This window comes from Arvicanthis niloticus, chromosome 2, assembly GCF_011762505.2.
Source record: "Arvicanthis niloticus isolate mArvNil1 chromosome 2, mArvNil1.pat.X, whole genome shotgun sequence".
NCBI lineage: Eukaryota > Metazoa > Chordata > Mammalia > Rodentia > Muridae > Arvicanthis > Arvicanthis niloticus.
In genome coordinates this window covers 53,530,792-53,549,649 of record NC_047659.1, presented here as the reverse complement: position 1 = coordinate 53,549,649, position 18,858 = coordinate 53,530,792, and the positions used below count along the sequence as shown (strand labels likewise).

The window sequence follows — 18,858 nt, the reverse complement described above, 5'->3', positions numbered from 1 at the left end:
ACTAGTTACCCATGTGAATCTCCAAGTTGATAAGCCAAAGAACCTTCTGCATAATGGGTCCTATAATTGTTGCTCCATAAAAAGATCTGGAGTACCATCCAATTTCAGAGAAGTGGGAAATTATTTTATGAAATACCCTAAAGGGAAAGTTTATAAAACTCATAATTACCAGAGGTAAAGGGAAGACGTCAAGGTCTATGCAAGCTGTCCAAACAGATGAATGGATGCATGGTGGTGCCATAAATAAAATTAAAGATAGGACAGAAGAGGATGACAGAATTACCCAACAGTGACAGCTGTTTACAGAAAGAACATCATTATTCTTTGGCCATCTTGCATTATCCAAGTCTTTCCAGATGTTTAGAACTATAAAGAACTTGAAAGTCCTTTTCCCAGGGGTCTATTTAAAGCAACTTAAATTATATGTTCAGCAAAAGTGCTTGATGTTATAAGAGATGTACTTTTCTGAAACTTCACATGTGCAGCCTTCCTGGACTATGCAGCTGGCTCAGAATTACCTGACCGTGCAAGAAAATTATTTTGACAGATTTGAAAAATCTGGTAGTTGAGGAGCAAACGTGACTGTGTCTACCTTAGCAATGGACAGCATCCAGACCAAAAATGAGTCCGGACAGTTTTAAAAGTCTCTGTTAAGCAAGAGAAGTTGCTCAAGTGCCGAACGATGAAGTAGTTTCACAGAGAACAAGTAACTTTCAACTTACTATCCTTCAACAGACTGATAAAAGGAAATTGGATACAAAGCTGTCTCTATTGCCTGTGATTAGAATCATGCCTTTCATCAAAACACTTCATATATTTTGCATTCCTGAAGTAATTTTTCTTGGGGCTGATTAGCATAATATCGTGGAAATTTATTTAAATGTAAAGCTATTAAAGCACTCCCTTCTACTATGTGAACAGGAAGTACTCAGTTTCTTAACTAACCTGCAAATGACAGCATGGAAACAAGCGAGCACACTGAGGTTGTACAGATATCGTTTTTTCCCCACAGGAAGCCAACTAACTCTGCTGATGCTGGCTGGACACAGTAAACAAAGGCAGGTCCTACATCCGGCCTTTCAATAAGAGAAAGAGGCCTTTCAATAAAATACTGAATTGTTTCTAGTCTTTGTATTCCATCCTAAAATAAAAAGTAGGGGGGGGGGTTCTTCCTCAGTGTCCATCAAAATAACATGTATAGCTCTTTCTAATCCTAATGGTGCTTGTGATTAAATTTCTGAAGCGGTCTACAACATAGCCAGATTCTCTTACATGACTAAGAATGAAGTCATGATAAGGCCTTGGAGCATGCTTGCTTAAAATTATGAGGTACCCTCTCCCAGCAAGCATCAAATGGTCCTGAGAATGCCTCTGTGGGAATAATCTCTTCTTAGGATTTATTTTTATTTATGAGACTCTATGTATCTGTGTGTGAGAGAGAAAGGGAGGGAAAGAGGGAGACACACACACAGAGAGAGAGAGAGAGAGAGAGAGAGAGAGAGAGAGAGAGAGAGAGAAGTGGGTATGCCCATGGATGCAAAAAGAGAGCATCAGATCCCCTAAAGCTGAATTTACAGGCAGTTGTGAGCCACCCAATGTAAGTGTTAGGAGCCAAACTAGAATCAGGACCAACAAATCTCCATCCTTAAAGAAAGATTCTTGCCAACAAAATACTTGTATCTCACTCAGTATGATGGGAAGACTTCTCTCACATCTTTACTTTTACTTTTATGACAGGAAGAAAGTGTACAAATGATGAACATGGCTAAAAGCCATATCATTAACAGTCTCCTTTTCTGTCCCCAGACAAAGCTCAGTCAGTTTCTTACACATTTTTCAGAGAAGTAATTCATTTAAAGAGTACAATTATCTCCTTTTTTTTCACCAAAACAATCATGCAAATAACCTCTACTATCCCTTGCAGTCTTTGCCTCATACATTGGATCTATTTTCTTAATGAATAAACATAAAACTACTTCATTCCTTGGAAAGAGTTAGATAGGTTGGAGATTTATCTCAATTGCAGAATAGTTGTATAGCATCCACAAAGCCCTTTGTCCAAGTTCCAGAAATGAAAAAATGAGCAAACAAACAAACAACAACAACAAAAATATAGTGTTTTATGTCTGAGGGTCATGAATAGTAAACCTACATTTCTTCAATTGATATACAGATTTCTTTTGTTTTTTTCTCTTACAAATAGTGCTGTAATAAACATGTTTCTTGCATATATAACAGTAAAAAGTCATTTCCTAGGGGTGCAATTACCTGAACAAAGGATATGTCCATTTGAACTTTCATAAACACTGTATGAAAGGTTCATATACATAACTAAATTGCCTTCTAAATGAGACTAATGATATTCCTAACATCTATGAGAAAATGTCTGCTTCTTCCTACCTCAATAGGCACCACCAAAACAAATATTTAAATGTTGCCAGCTCTCATGGGTTAAAAGGTGTGTTAGTCTACCTTTTTGTCACTGTGACAAATGCCTGAGTAAGTCAATTTAAGGCAATAAAAATGTACTTTCGTTCATTGTTTCAAAGATTTAATTGAAAGCTAGCCTACTGATTGTTTTAGTGACAAACATGTCAGAAGCAGTTATTTACTCTTTGTCACTGAAGAAGCAGAAGGAGAGACTAGACACTTCAAAGCCACATCGACTTTGTTCTAAATACCTGCGTCCTCCAGCCAAGTCCACCTCCTAAACTTTCTCTGACATCCCACAGTAGTACCTACCACCAACTGGAGACCAGGCACTCAGACTGTGAACCTGTGGAAAACATTTCGTGTTCAAATGATAGCAGTGCCCTCTCCCTCAGATGAAGTTGGTGTCTTAACATTCATCACATGCATCAGATTCTGTTTACTAAGAAGATTTCCACAAATTATCAAGTCCATATCAGATCGTTTGGATGAGCATATTCTAGTATGACCAGATCTTTATTTAAGAGAGAGAGAGAGAGAGAGAGAGATTCAAACACTGATGCAGACATGTGCATAGAGACGGTACCAGGTGAAGATGAGGGAATCCATGAGAACAACATATCCACAAGCTAAGCAATGCCAAGGAAGGTGAGAAAAATATCAAAAACAATGGGACAAATGATCCCTTGCAGCCCCCAATCCTGCCGACCTCTGTTCTAAGACGTTTAGCTAACATACTTGAAAGACCTTAAAAGTCTGTTGTTCTGTGATCCTGAGGCTGTGGCAGATAAAACTGAATCTGATGATATTCCCGGTATCTGTCCTTCCACTCGCACCTGCTCTGAAATGTTTTCATGTAAAAACGCACACTGCATTCAGCAAATGCTTATGATCAAACCTTGCCACCCTTTAAATCTTGTAGGATAAATAATTACAGGTGACAATTCTGTACTTTAATTGTTTTGACTACTGTATCTTTGTGACTGGAATGTAGCTTACGTTGACACTAAAATTGGCTTTTGCTCTTTTGCTTTCATATTTGTTTCCTAAGACTAGTTCATGCTTTGTACTGTTTTTTGCTGAAATATATATATATTTATTATTTATTTATACAAGTACCTTATAAATCAAAGAAATTATCAGCTCATTGTGTCTACTGCAAGTATATCCTAGCTTAAGATTTATTATTGGTTTAATTTAACATTTTCAACAATTATTTTTATGTAACTATGATAATTTTATATCATTAAATAGACAAATTAGTCAATAATTACCTTTGATATTATTGAAGCTTCTGTCTTATTTGTGAAAACAGCTTTGTCTCTTTAAACTATAATACAAACTTACTCTGTCATTTTATCATCTTCATTTCTATAACATGAGGTTTTTATAACTATGGTAATGAATATTTTAACACAGTCTTATGTCAGTATTATTAAAATTGAACTTAAGAATCAACTAGACAAGTTTTATCTCCTATCTCTTCCAATTTATTTTATTTAGTTTGATTGAGTTTATAATGAACTTGTATTTTACAAAGCTGATTTTTCTTACTAAAAGGTGTTCTTTATAAAATATTGTTATCACTTTATTCCAAGTTATTAAATCATTTCCTATATATCCTTATTTATTTCTTGGATTTTTTTCATGGGTATTTTTGCTAGTTTTGATTGGCATTGTGAATGGGATTTTTTGCTCAGCTGGGCACATATAAATTGTCACCCATGCTTTGTCCTATTACACTGATTTTGCATTGTTCACAATTTGAATGATTGTGCTAATTCTGTGTCAAGTAAGTCTTTCTCAACTTTGGTTTTCCAAAGGCTTAGACAGATGATCTTCTGCATTTTTCATAGAAAATGTTCTGTAGATTTTTTTTAATTTATTTTCCTTTGTTTCTGGTGCTGGAAACTGAGTACAAAGTATCCCACACCCTAAGCACAAACTTTACCAATGTACCCATGAACTATACCCATCTAAGAGGTTTTTGGTTTGGTTTGGTTTTGCTTGTTAACTAAAACAGAGTCTTCTGTATTCCACATTGACCTTGAACTCACTATGTAACTGAGGATGGATCTGAACTCCTGATTCTCCTGCCTTTACCTCCTGGGATTCCAGACATGTGCCACCATTCCCAAATATGGTAATGAGGATCAATCCCATGACTTTGCATGTGTTAGTCAAGCACTCTGCCAACTGAGCTATACCCGTAGGTCCACACCAAAGTATCTTTAATCTTTTGAGAATGTCATACATGTATACAGTGAAATGTGATCCTACACAACCTCTACACCCATGTACACATAGCCACCACTAACTGGATTTAATGTGCATGGGTGTACAGTCATCCAGTAGAGCATGGGAAATTTGCCAGTGGCTACATCCTCAAAGATCAGTGATATTCCCTCCCCCAGAAACTTTCCACTTACTAAGGGGTGGGGCATGGGGATCATCTATCCCATATACACCAGAATTTTGGTTGTCATCTTGGGCAGGTAAACACAGCTGCTATGGGTTCATAATTAAGATAACCCCTAGCCATAGAAGCTTCTTTTACAATAGACAACAGTCAGTGGAGAGGTGCAGAACTGGTCAAAGTCCTGAGTATAAGAGCCTGTGTTCAACCTAGAACTGACCTGAATACTTGCATGTAATTCAAATGATATAAAAGCAAAAAGGAGGAGGGAAGATGGAATAGGGGCTTCTAGGGAGGGGAAATTGGGAAAGGAGATGACATCTGAAATGAAAATAAATAAAATGTTCAATAAAAAAAGAAACAAGAGCCTGTGTTCTTGTACATAACAGAACATCCATATAAATCCTACCACCATGAAGGGTCAGGGACAATAGAGGAGGATGTCACAGAAAGCATATAAAGCTAGGAGAATGGAGAGGAGTAATGTGAAATGCTGTCTTCTCTACATGATATGGCTATCTCAAAATCTCTTCAAATTAGAGTATATAGGTTGGTGTTTAGAGCAAGTGCCACTATACTCTTACTAGACTATAGTACAGTGTGAACACAAACTTACATTCACTGTGAACCCAAAAATTTTCTGATACCTCTTCACTGCAATATCTGCTTTAGTCTCATGGTCTGGCGCTAAAAATGCAATATCCTTGGCATGTGCCTGACTGAATCTAACAGATCAATTTTTAAATGACTACTTTGGAAATTTTTCTGGCTTGTAAGTTTTTCTGTCCATTCTGTCTTGTGATTTGGGCTGCAGTTCTATCATCTACAGTTATGTTTTCCTTCTCCTCCAGGTTTTTATTAATTTTCACTGCTTTAAACATGAAATAATATTGGATACACATATTCTTTTTATTTCCAATATTTTAAGGATTCTTCTATCATTTCTGTTGGATCCTAATTCCAGGCAGAGAAATAAGGATGTCTGAATTATATTTGAGCTGTAATTTTGAAATCCTTTTTTATACCTATAAAATTCTATTTATTCTTTGTAATTAGCAAGCATATTGTGAGAAGATATTTTGAAGGGCACTTATATTTTGTTTTCTATAATTGACCATGATGAGACAGTTTCCTAAAAGACAAATGTACTAGTCAGGACCAGCTGAGATGATTTACGTAACCCTGTGCTCTGCCAAAGGGAACTGAGATATGTATCAATTCATTCAAACTTCCCACTTGGGCAAGGGAGCACTCTGAAATCCTGGACCCAGTTTGAGTCGGGGAAGGCTTACACCATCCAGAAACGTTGATTTGCGTTCTTTCAGGTGACATCATAACTAGCTATGAAACCTTGAAGGCTGTGACTAGGGACAGCCCCCTGAGTTAGACATCATTCATGAGATTACCTCCAATGTGTTAGCTGCTAGGTTTAGGCCTGGTGTCTTAATAGTGATTAACTAGGACGATTAGTCCGATTTCGAAATTTTGGGTATCTGGTTACCTGCTCTAGAAGAATACTTCTGAGGAAGTATTCTTAGAACTCCTCAGAGTTTCCCAGAGTGGACCCTGGTGGACTGCCAACATCTGACTATTCACTAATCGGTTTCCAATATTGACAGCTTAATTATCTTCATTCTTTGACTAACCCTGACATGCAAAGTCAACTCTGTTGAGAAGAGCTCTCCTGAGCCTAATAGGTTTCCGACCTTGAGCCAACCATCTACTGGAAGGAGTGATTATTTTATATCAGGGCAAACAACCCAAGAATACCAACCCAGAGCCAGGCATATGGTTCTTGAAAATCAGAAAGGCCGGTACTGTCGAAAAAGCAATCCAAGCAGTTCTCCACGTGGCAACCTAAACAGCCTGGGGTGGAGATGAAGCCCGAAGCTTCAGGAAAAGCTCGGAAATGGGATACCAGGATGGAAGTGGGGCAGAGAGAGAGTCTGAAGCTTTGGGACAAAGTCCAAAAAGGAAATGCCAGGATGGAACAGAGATGGTATTTAAAGAACCCGGCAAGGCTTGGAAGAAGACCCACCGGGAGCATCAAGACCTAGAGCTTCAGAGAGACCAGCCAGGCAAGGGTCAGGTACAAAAACCCCAGGAAGAGAGTCCAAGACAACTAAAACCCCTAGAGTGTACCAAAGGTCCTCCAGTGCAGGCTGTAACTGAGAGGAAGCTTGCTGGTGGTAGCAAGGGTCACAAGCACCCCTATTCCGTCATGGAGGAAAACGAACAAAGCGCCCCCCAAAGGAAAAGCATGAAAGGTTACTTCAGCACCTTAAACTCGACTATCATGTGAGGTCAGACCCACACAGGCCTCACCCAATCCTTACAAACACCTCCAAAATCAAAGGGGGCTTGTCAGGGCACAGTTATGGATCAGAAACAATGCAGAGAGATCCAGAACTATCTACACCAGACGAGAGAGAGGGGAGGTGTTCAGAGGAGAAATCTGTTAGACAAAAGAAAGGTGGTGTAAACCATGAAGGAAGAAGGGGGAATAGCTTGGAGCCTGACTTACTGGGAACACCAGCTCTAGTCATCCTGGATAGTGGCGGAGGCGATAGGTTACTCCCCAACAAGATGGCAGTACTTGCGTACTTGCAACAGAAAAAAAAAAAGCCTCTCACAAACCAAGAAAAGGGCAGAGAAATGGATCAAGATTTTTATGTTACAGAGGACATGAAGAAGGAAATTAAGAATGCACTGGGTCCAGGACCCAGAAATCCTAAGTAGGGGACCCTCTTAACTAACAGACCCTCGAGAACGGTCAGTGGCGCAATGATGAGGGCATCAATTTCTACATGAACCTTCTAGTTGAGAGAAATAAAAACCAAGGCTACCCAACTCTTCGTGTGTTTAGCACTTTCTTTTACCCCAAGCTAAAGCATAGCGGTTACAGTTCTGTGAAAAGATGGATTCAAGGAATCAATCTCTTTGACAAAGAGCTTATCTTGGTGCCTATTCACCGGAGGGTACATTGGAGCCTGGTGGTAATCGATTTGAGAAAACGAAGTATCGTATACCTCGATTCAATGGGACAGACAGAGAAGACTATCTGTGAGGCCATCTTCCAATATTTACAAAATGAAAGCAAGACACGAAGGAACAGCGAGCTGGACCCTTTGGAGTGGAAGCAATACAGAATGACATCAGAGGAGATTCCCCAGCTACTGAATGGAGTGACTGTGAGATGTTCACCTGTAAATATGCTGATTGTATCGCTGGAGACCAACCTGTCACCTTCTCTCAGCAGCACATGCCCATCTTCAGGAAGAGGATGGTATGGGAAATCCTGCACAGTCACTTACTGTAACAATATCCACCTGATTGCCGTGGTCACCACCCCTGTATTTTTCTATCGATGTTTCTACTATACCTCAAATAAAGTTAACTGAAGAAATTTAAAACAGGTATTGAGCTGTCTGACTGGTTGAAGCCCACTCTCTTTAATATAGTCCTAACTTGGGATGTCAGACTGCTGCCCTAATGCCATCTCTAGGATGCATGCAACACAGGCTTAGACACTGTGCTGTCCAATCCACAGGAGACCACGTGTTCAAGGAATACTGCTGTAATGCTGGATTTAGTCAATGGATTGCTGTTTTTGTTTTATTTTGTCTTGTTTTGTTGTGTCTTTTATTTTGTGTTTTGTTATTTGTTGGGTTTTTTGTTTTTTGTTTGTGTTTTTTATTTTGTTTTTTAATTTTTGTTTTCTAGTTTGTGTTTTGTTTCGGTTTTTGTTTATTTTGTTTTTAGTTGTTGCTTTTTGTTTGTGTTTGGGGTTTTGTTTTTGTTTTTTGTTTGTGTTTTTGTTGTTTGTATTTTTGTTTATTTGTTGTTTTTGTTTGGGTTTGGGGTTTTGTTTTTGTTTTTTATTGTAGTTTTGTTTTTGGTTTTGTTTTTATTCTAAGTTGTTTTGTTGTTTGTGTTTCTGGTTTTGTTTTTGGTTGGTTTTTGTTTGTTTGTTTATTTGTGTTTTTGGAGGTCCATTGCTTACTGCTACCACAGACTGAGACTGACACTGGAAAAGGAAACAGTATCATCATAGTTTTGCCCAGATGTAGGGAGAGAAAATGGATCAATTCTCTTTTGTCTATAGCAAAGAGATTATGTATAAAAGAGACTAAACAGAATTTGGGAAATGGCTCAGTTGGCAAAGTACTTGCCAGTAAGTATGAGGATCCAAGTTTCAGCAGGAACCCCATTAAGATAAGCCATGAAGGGTGGCCATGAGAAGGAAGAGACTGGGTTCTTTACGGCAGAGTGGTTTTCCAACTCATCTCTTTCCTCCAGCCCTCCTCCTTTCTTGGGAGTATTTTTTTTTTCAACCATTCTTGCTTTTTATGCAAGCAGAAGTCTCAAGAACCAAAGATCTTAGAAATCCCCCAGAGGGTCTTCTGAACCTTGTTATCATCCAATATCAGTAGTGTCTATGTTCAAATGCTTAATGTGTACACTTTCTTAAAGAGCATCATATGAGCTGGAGTGATGGTTGAAAACCCTGAAGCTTGGTGGTAGATGAGAGAGCTTACCCACTTAATGATGTTTAAGTCTATATATTCAGTCCTCAATACAGTTCCAAAGTTTAGTCCACTAACATCATGGCAGGAAGCACACAGACAGACATGTGCTGGAGAAGAAGCCAAGAGTTCTATATCTGGATCAGTAGGCTGCTCGAGACCTCAGATTCACCACCCTCTGGTGTGTCCCAACAAAAGGTTGGCTTCCCAGCCAATGAACCAAATGTAAGACTCTAGGGAGCAGAGCCTTAGGTTACTGGTGACCCCCTGAGTAAACCATGCGGAGATGTGAATCAATGCAAAAAGCAAGAGGAATTTTAATGATCCAATGGCTCCTCCTGCACCTGAAGGAGAGGCGGCAACCTAATTTTGAAATCTTAACATTAATCACAAAATGCCTGTCTGCTGCAATCATTGTGATATAACATTATAAATTCCACATCGGACTTCATCCATGGCCAACATTTGATAAAGGTTAGGCAGTTCCTTCTTCTGGAAAACTTTAGGTACTTTTAGCAATTAATTTTTGATGTCTATTGAAGGAGAAGTATAGTGTTTAACTAAATAAAAAGTATTTAAATCAAAATATTTAGGCATAATTACATCACACATTTACTGTGCGGCTGAGATTCTGTGTGTGTGTTGTTGTTGTTGTTGTTGTAACATCAACATACAGGTCAGTGTTCCATCATTGAGCTATATCTCAAGCTCCAAAAACTCTCTTATCACTTCTCTTAATGCACTGCAGTGTCCTAAAGCAAACTCTCACTACAAAGCTACTTTGCTTTTTTTTCCCCCTATAGTGGTGTCAGAAAATGAGTTCCTATGCTGAGTGTTATTCTATAAGTTCAATCAGTGTTCAGGACATGATCCCTCAAACATGGGACCTTCTTATTTAGATGTTTCTAGCTGAAGGAAACCATGAGACCACAGAAGCAAAAAGGTCATTCTGATGCTCTCTGCCATTCTCCCCTGAAACATTCTCATAAAAGAATTCTCTGACCTTCCTTCCCCCAAATGGGTAATAAACCATCTGTTTCATAGTTGTCCTGTCTATGCCAGTAGGCCAAGAAAAATCTAAAGATGCTGTGTATTTCCCCCAATTTGGTACCATAAGATCATACCTTTTTGTCATCCGACCACACTTCTGAAAACTCTATAAAAATAGTTTTAAGTGTTTGGGTCTTTAATTTTTAAGGTTCTGTATTTTCTCTTGTTAATCTGTGTTTTTTAATAGAGGTATGTTTCAATTGTTAACCTTGTCATTGGTAAGGAAAAAATACTATTTCTTTACCACTTAAACATTTAATTCACTTGTTTTGAACCCACTGTATATAATAAAATTGAGGGCCAGAGTTAAAGAAGCCAATCTCTAGCCTGCTGATGTTGGGTAGTTGTTTAGATATTTTCAGGATATGAAGACATTTCAGTTATGCCCCTTCATCATAATCATCAATTCATAAAACCATGAACTAGAACACTGGGATGTAATTTGCTGGTCAGAAGAGTGTAACCTGAATCATACACCTGGCCTTGGGAGGAAGCATGATATACTGAACCTCCTGGAAAGTATTAGTTGTTAACTATCCAAACCAGGTTGTAGGAGCTCTAAACCTTATAAAATCTCTGTCTAGCAGGAGATTTTCTGGCAAAGGACAAGGGCATACCATTGCTAGTCTCTGAAGAGTAGATTCACACGCATCTGTCAATCACTTTGTCTCAAAACATCCTTCATAAGTTGTCTGTTCCACAGATGTTACAAGTTATATAAAGCCTGCCTAAAATATAAATCAGAACAATAATCTCTTTGGCCTTTTGAGAATGTGCTTTTCTCTAAACAAGCCAAAATTGCTACCTATCTTCTACACTATAGTCTATATGCATTGTCTGAACTCTTTCAAATAGAATCCCAAGCACCAAGAGCCAAGGAGGATCTAGAGTGAGATCCCAGTGCAATGGTCAAGAGGAACCCAAGAAATCTAACTCAAGAACAAAGTCATAACAAGTACACAAAGCTCTTCTGAGTGTGAGTTTCATCTTTTCACTTATCCCTCCCTCTTTTGAAACTGTTCTATCATCAAAGACACCTAGTCATATCTTAGGTTTTCATTTCAGGGTCCTAATGTTAAGATCAGGTTTAAATTAAAGGCAAAATGTATGCATCACTAGACAACCTTGGTCGAGGTGTGCACCAACTGATTATCAGTCTGAGTGCTACAGTCTCCTGAAAGTAGTCAGACAGCTATTCTTCCTGGGTCACAAGCTCCCCTCTGACTGACATCAGGCATCAGTCTGTTTCTTAACTCAGAATGAGAGTTCAGGGAAATTCCAATTTTTTGGAGTCTGTATCCAGTAGGCAAACAGAGGGCCAGAGTATCTCTTGAGAATATTTTCATTCCTGCCAAAATGATTATAAAAAATCCCCTCACTAAATTCTTCCAATGATCCAATTGTCTCATAATGAAGTCCTTCCAGTGCCTCTCTCTTCTACAAATACCCTCCATGTTATCTGTCATTCTTCAGTCAGCTTAATGCTTTTGAAATCCAGTTAAACTTCATATATCTTAGTTTGGCATTTATAACATCCGCTAGAATCAGGATCCAAATCTATCAAATACCCTAAAATATTTCATTTGTATTTCACTCTTTGTCTGAACTGAATATCTCCTTGAGAACACCCTATGCCATCCAAAGTCTCATGTGCTTCTTAAGCTAATCCCTCCACCAAAACTAGACTCTTTAGAAATTCTAAAGTACTTTTAAGGACCCTTCTAGCACTAACTACCATACAAATCTTTTCTGAAGGCACAGTACTGAAGAAGGTTCTTTCTTTCTTTTTACCCTTTTATGATGGCTTAAATTCCGAAGTCAGAGACATTTGAATACTTGGTCCCCAGTTGGCTTTGTTTGGCTAATTTGGAAGGTGTGACCTGGCTGTAGGGGAAGTATGTCACCGAGGGAGGCCTTAAGACCTTGAAGGCTGTTGCTGTTGCTACTTCTCTCTGCTTGTGTTCAGTTTAAGATGTGATCCTTCAGCTTGCTGCTCCAGCTGGTGTGTCACCCACCTCCACTCCACCATCATAGACTCTAGCCCTCTGAAACTGCAAGCCCAAGTACCTTCTATAAGTTGATTTGGTTGGGATGTTTATCATGGCAATAGAAATGTACCTAATGCACCTAGCATTTGAACCATGCTTGTGGCAAGAGTCGGATTCTGTTTTATAACTTATTTGTGTACACTGGTTATGTATGATTAGGTTATTGTAAGGCTGTGTTATAGAGAAGTCTGTATTAAAACTAGAGAGAGTTTTAAAATTAGGTAGGAACTGGATAGGCTGAGATGATAAGGAAAGAGATAATAGAATGAGGGGGTAAAGCTCAATTTTTTTGTAAATAAGACATTTATGCAGTCTCCTCTAAGGCACAGGAGACAAGAATGAACCTAAAAGCCAGAATACGTTAAAGATTGCTAGATACCATCTTCTAAGCAAAACACAGCTATTGAACTCAGGAACTCACAGCAGCTGTGGATACCTGTGAGGAGCGCCCAAGATGGTGCCCGGGATGACTGCCAAGTCTCAAGACTAGCACCCGACTTCCTTATCCACCCCAGAAAAGCCACGTTCGCAGAACTACTGCGCAGGCTTGCAGCTACACAAAATCAGGCCATTTGACACGCACCTATCATACATGCCCACGTGGCAGGCTTGGGGTGGACAGGCAGGGGGATAAAAGGACTGGAAAAATGGGGATAGGGGCTTCCACAGAGAGAAGAATGAAAAGGTTCCTGAATAAACCGCGTTGAGAAGAATCCCGTGGATCAAGGAAGGGCTGGGGATAGGAAGGCATCTCATTGCTCAAATATTTGCTATGGATAGATTCAGGAAGAGAAGGAGTGATTGCTATCGGGTTTTGTACCCATTGGTAACACCATCAGGTCGCAGTGGAGAGCTCCAATCCAGTACACACACCGATGGCCCCCATTAAACCAATATGTCACCAAACAGAGCCAAAAGCCATGAAATGGGAATGGAGGAGCTACTAGGGATACAGGAAGGAGCTGATAAGTATGGAAGGGAAATCTTAAAAGGGTGGGAGAGAGTAATCTGAATATATTATACACATGTATGAAACTGTCAAAGAACAAGATTAAAATAAAAAAACAAGCATGATTAAAATGCAGCATACAAGCTGAGAAGACTTCACCCACACACAAAGAAACTGAAAATTTGTCAATCTGAGAATGAATGTATTTTCTATAAATAAAGATAAACGTTATAAAAAGCTCCATTTTAAGGAGCCATGGCAAAATAAGGATACGTGACAGCTAGAGGGGAAACTTTCTTTAAGGGAGCAGATTGCTGAAGGCATTTGATCACTTGCTAAGTGATGTAGTTTTTCTCTCACACATAACATGAGGCATCTAAAGGTTTTATATCTGGGAATGGAGCACATCTAAGTACTGCCCTGGGAAAGTTACGCCCAGGCAAGGTCCTGGATGGATTTTCAGGTGGGAAGACTGGAGGCAAAAGGATAACCAACATTGGAAGCAGGATGAAAATTCAATTATCCTTCTGGTTCATTTTGAGTCAATTCTTACATGGGATTCGACACAGTAATGCTGCTGTATCAAAGGAACTGTCCCAAAGCAGTCACTTAAGAGCAAGATGCTCCAGGTCAAAAGGACAATATCCCTCTTGGGAAACTATTTTATAATCGAGTATTGTATAACAACAAAGAGAGATTCAGGGCTGTTATCTATTGCTAATAAAGCCTTTTACTTCCAGTGTTCTCTAATTCTTTGCATTCCAGCCCCTGGAAGCACATTTCTGCACCTCTTAATTGGGAACTGGAACTTTTTAATGGGGAACTACAGTATTTATTTATTAGGTTGTATATTTAAACTTTGCAACAGGCCTACAATTTTAATACCATTTTACCCAATAAAGGAATTTCAAATTGCTTAAGTAACTTACCATAAGACATAGAGTTAGCAGATTTTTTTAAAGGAAAAAATATCTGATCGTCAGACTGACTGCAAAAATATTATCTCTTTCAAGTCCACTATGAACTATTCTCTAAAATAATGCATCTTTTTTGTGCATACTGGTGAGTGTTCAATAGGCCCTTCTTAAGAAGTTTCATATTCTTGGCAGTAATGTAAATTAGAATAGCAGTTGTAGAAAATAGAATGGAGACTGTTAACAATCTTAAAAATTAAATTATATATCTTCTAGCAATATCACTACTGGGATGTACATCCATAGAATATGAGATTCATCTGTCAAAGAGACACCTACAGGCCCTTGTTTGTTGTAAATCTATCTCTTTCAATAGCCAAGAAACAAACATAAGAAATACCTAAATGATGAAGTGGGTAAAGAAACTGTGCTACATACACTGGACTGTTATTTGGTCATAAAACGATAAGAATCCTGTCATTTGTAATAGCATGAATAAAACTAGAGATCATTGTGTTATGTGAAATAAGCCAAGTATAGGAAAACAGATACAATACAATGTCGCTTATATGAATCCCAATGAACTTAACAGTAGAAACCCAAGAGAGGAGGAAAGGGGATGGTGTGCAGGGAAACACTTATAGTTATTAATAAGCTATAATTAGATGCAAGAATTAAGGATTTTTAAAGCAATTGGTTGCCCATCATTTTTAATGTTATAGGAAAGGATGTTCAATATTTTCATTATAGAGAAGTGATAATTGCTTGAGAAAATATATGTTTACTTTTATTTGATGTCAATACTACGGAAACAGACCCAACATTTACAATCTAACAAAAGTCACAGCTCATTATTTGTAGAATTAAAGAATTCATAGATCCATGAGTGCCATATTTATGAATACAGGAAATAAAAACAGTCATTTGCCTGATTTTATTACTTTTTCTAAGGTATAGGAAAATTTATTTTCTATAGCGCTTTCTAAGCAAGCCTAAGGACCTTAGCTTAGAGCCCCAGTGCCCACATAAAAATCCAGATATGGTGGTGCACATCCACAAAGCTACTGCTATGGAAGCAGAGACAAGAGGATTTCCAGGTGTTTTCTGGCTAGTTAAGTCTTTCTGAGTTGGTGAACACCAGGTTCACTGAGACACCTTGTCTCAAAGATAAGATGGAAGGCTGATAGGATGGCTCAATTGATAAGGTGCCAGTCTGCCAAGCCTGATAACTTGAGTTTGATCTCTAGAGATGGAAGAGTAGAAACAACTGCTAAGAATAGCCCTCTGCCCTCCACACATCTGCCCTGTCTCACACAATTAATGATCAGTCAACTGATATGAAATATAAATGTAATATATTTAAATAAAGTGGAGAGCATAGAGAAAGCCATTCAACATCAAATTCTGGCTTCCATTTTCATATGCACATATGGGCTTTAATACCTGCATGCAAGTGCACTGCAAACATATGCACGCACACACACACACACACACACACACACACACAATTTTTTTATAAGAGCCAGAATAGTTCAGTCAGTAAAGTGTTTGCTTTACGAGCAGAATGACCTGCTTTTGAAACTCAAAACCCATATAGAAATGTTATGTGTGGTATAACAGGTGCTTATAATTCCATCTCCAAGGAGGCAGAGATGAGTGGATTCCTGAGGCCCTATGGCCACTAAGTCTAGGGTAATTGTGAGCTTTGGGACTAAGACCTTACCTCAAAGAAGGTAAATCATATTCTGAAAATGACATTCAAGTTGTTCTCTAGTCTTCCTACTCATACATGTACACCCACACACATTCATGAACATGAGCACAAACACTTTAAATATTTTCTTATAATATATCTCCAAAGGTCTAAATAATTTATTTTTGGCTAACTTTTACACACCAACATTTAAAAGGGAAGGGTACTGTAACAAATACCAAATTAGTTTATGAAACCTCGGAGATCTCTAAAATTACCAAAACTATTCCTGTCATTTTTGACTTGTGTTTTGGCTAGTTTTTATAGGAGCTTGACACAAGCTATGGACATTTTGAAAGACAGAAACTCAATGGAGAAAATACTCCCACAAATTGGCCTGTGATTGATGTGATAGAGCAAGTGGGTGGTGTTGCACTGGGTGCTATAATAAAGCAGACTGAGTATGCCCTCAGGTCCAAAATGCCAGTAAGTGGTGTTCCTTCATGACCTTTGCATCAGCTCTTGCTTCTCCATTTCAGCCTTATTTGAGTCGTTGTCCTAACTTCTCTCAGTGATGAAGAATAATGTGGAAATGTAAGGTGAAATAACCCTTTTCCTCCACAAGTTGCTTTAAGTCGTGCTCTTTTATTACAGCAATAGAAACCCCAACAAAGACAACCTGTATGGGGGCCAGTCTACAAGATGGCCCCTGAGCTCCTTGCTGCTAGTCATGGAATTCTCTCTCACAATCACAGGATGGTAAGGACTGGGTCCTTATCTACTGCTTAGGTTAGGCCACCAAGACATTGTGGGTTTCCAAGGAAGCATCTTGAGAAGGCCTACTGTCCTTTTCTAAGAAATCTCCATAGGAAGGAGCTGTGATTTCCTGATAGCAATCACATGAGTGACCTTGATAACAGATCACCCACTCCAGTAAAGTCTTTGGATGACTGAAGTCTCTGTATATATTTAGATAACCTCATAAAAGGAGCTGAATCTACTTACCAAAGGAAGCCATTTCAGAATGGCTGACACAAGAAAATGCAAGAATACTCCACTTGACCAATCTTCTTGATTGCATTTAAATTCTGGAAACAATTCCTGAATGTTAGTCAGAAAAACTTTAAGACAGAAGAAATAGTTTACTGTGTTATAATTGCATGAGTATATACACAAAGACACAAACACATACACACATTTATACAAAGTAGGATTGTTGATCTAATTTGCAGAGGCTAGTGCCAAATGAAAGTATAAATGTCCTTGTGCAAAAGCTATTTATAATTTTAAAACAACAGCAGCAGATCACTAAGCCAAACAGGGAGTCTGTGTGTACAGATCACAGGCCTATGATGCTCATTCTCTGTGTATGTTCCACAGTCAAAGCTACCATATCTAGAGTGCCCATTATGTATCAGGTACTCCATACGTCTATGGATTTTAATTCTTACACAACTCAATAAGTCCAGATATTATCCCAATCTCAAAATGAGTAAAATGGTACTTACAGATATTGACTAATTTGCTGAGCTTAGATAAGCAGAACTGCAATTCAAACTGAGGCAGACATCCAGAAGTACAGACATACATCGGCTCCACTTCTGCTCTAAGGATTCTGTTCCATTGCAACACAGATTCCCCAAGTGTGATAACTAAAGCACCATTGTATCTGCTCACAATTTTGTGAGTTAGAAACTCAGAAATAGTCCAGCTAGGCAATTTTCTGTTGAAATTCTGATACAATGGTAGGCAGAGTTGATCAGGGATGTCATGGGAGCACTCAATTGGACTTAGCATCCAAGACAGATAAAGTCAGATGGACATCAATAAACTTTCTTTAAATTCACTGTTATCCAGATCCCCACATTTGGATATTGCCAGAATGGCAAACTCAAAATACTTCTTACTCTCTACTGTCAGAGTCCCTCAAAATAAGTGATACAGAAATCACAGAGTCAAAACTATATGACCCTTTCTGACTTAGACTTAAAATCTCACTATGTTGCTTCTTTTGCACTTTGTTGGTTATAAGTGAGGGATCAAACAGAGAGAAAGAATATCAGCACATCACAGGAGAGCACAGCATCCCTACATCTCCATGGGAACAGCATCAATGGATTTGTGGCTGTGCTTTCATTTTCGATTTATTCATCCATTCAGTTTTGTGGTGCTGAGGATAGAACCTCAAATAGTCTTAGAAAATATTTGACCATTAAGCTACATGCTTAACCCTCAAACTCAATTTATTTTTAATATTAGAAATTAATTGGATGGCTTTTTGTCATAAATGTAACTATTGGAAGGACACCTCCACCAAGTATTAACTTAATCTAATAAAGATTAGAGGAGTCTAGATCATTGTTTTTAAAATACAGATGAGATCTTAAGATTAACTAATTGCTTTGGATAGCATTTCATAGAAGAAAACTTGTAATACTGGTTGCTTTATTAATTGGTTAAGGCAGCCATATTTGTAAGCAAGCATGTAACAAAGCCTTATTATAGGATACATGACTCAACCTTGCACTTGACCTTTGTAATTAATACTTAAATATGAAAGTAAAACAATATAATTTGTCTTGATAAGAATATTAGTGCTAATTGCCACATATATTTATTATTTTTATACTATAAGGTCATATTTGTATTTGTATAGAAGAAATGAATAATTTAATAAATGGTCACCATTTTGTTGCAAAAATAAACCAACATTATCTATGTGGGGGAGGAAGAGAGAGAAAAAGACAGAGAGAAAGATAGATAAAGACTAATGACCATCTCCACCTCTAACCACAATCCCAGACACCTACAACCATCAGGGAACTGGTGAGA

The 18,858-nt window shown here is 38.3% G+C and overlaps 1 pseudogene; it reads left to right on the top strand.

The window, feature by feature from the left end:
• Window positions 1-8,165, top strand: part of LOC117703143 (sentrin-specific protease 2-like) — a 41,674-nt pseudogene extending 33,509 nt beyond the window's left edge.
• Window positions 8,166-18,858: the final 10,693 nt, after the last annotated feature.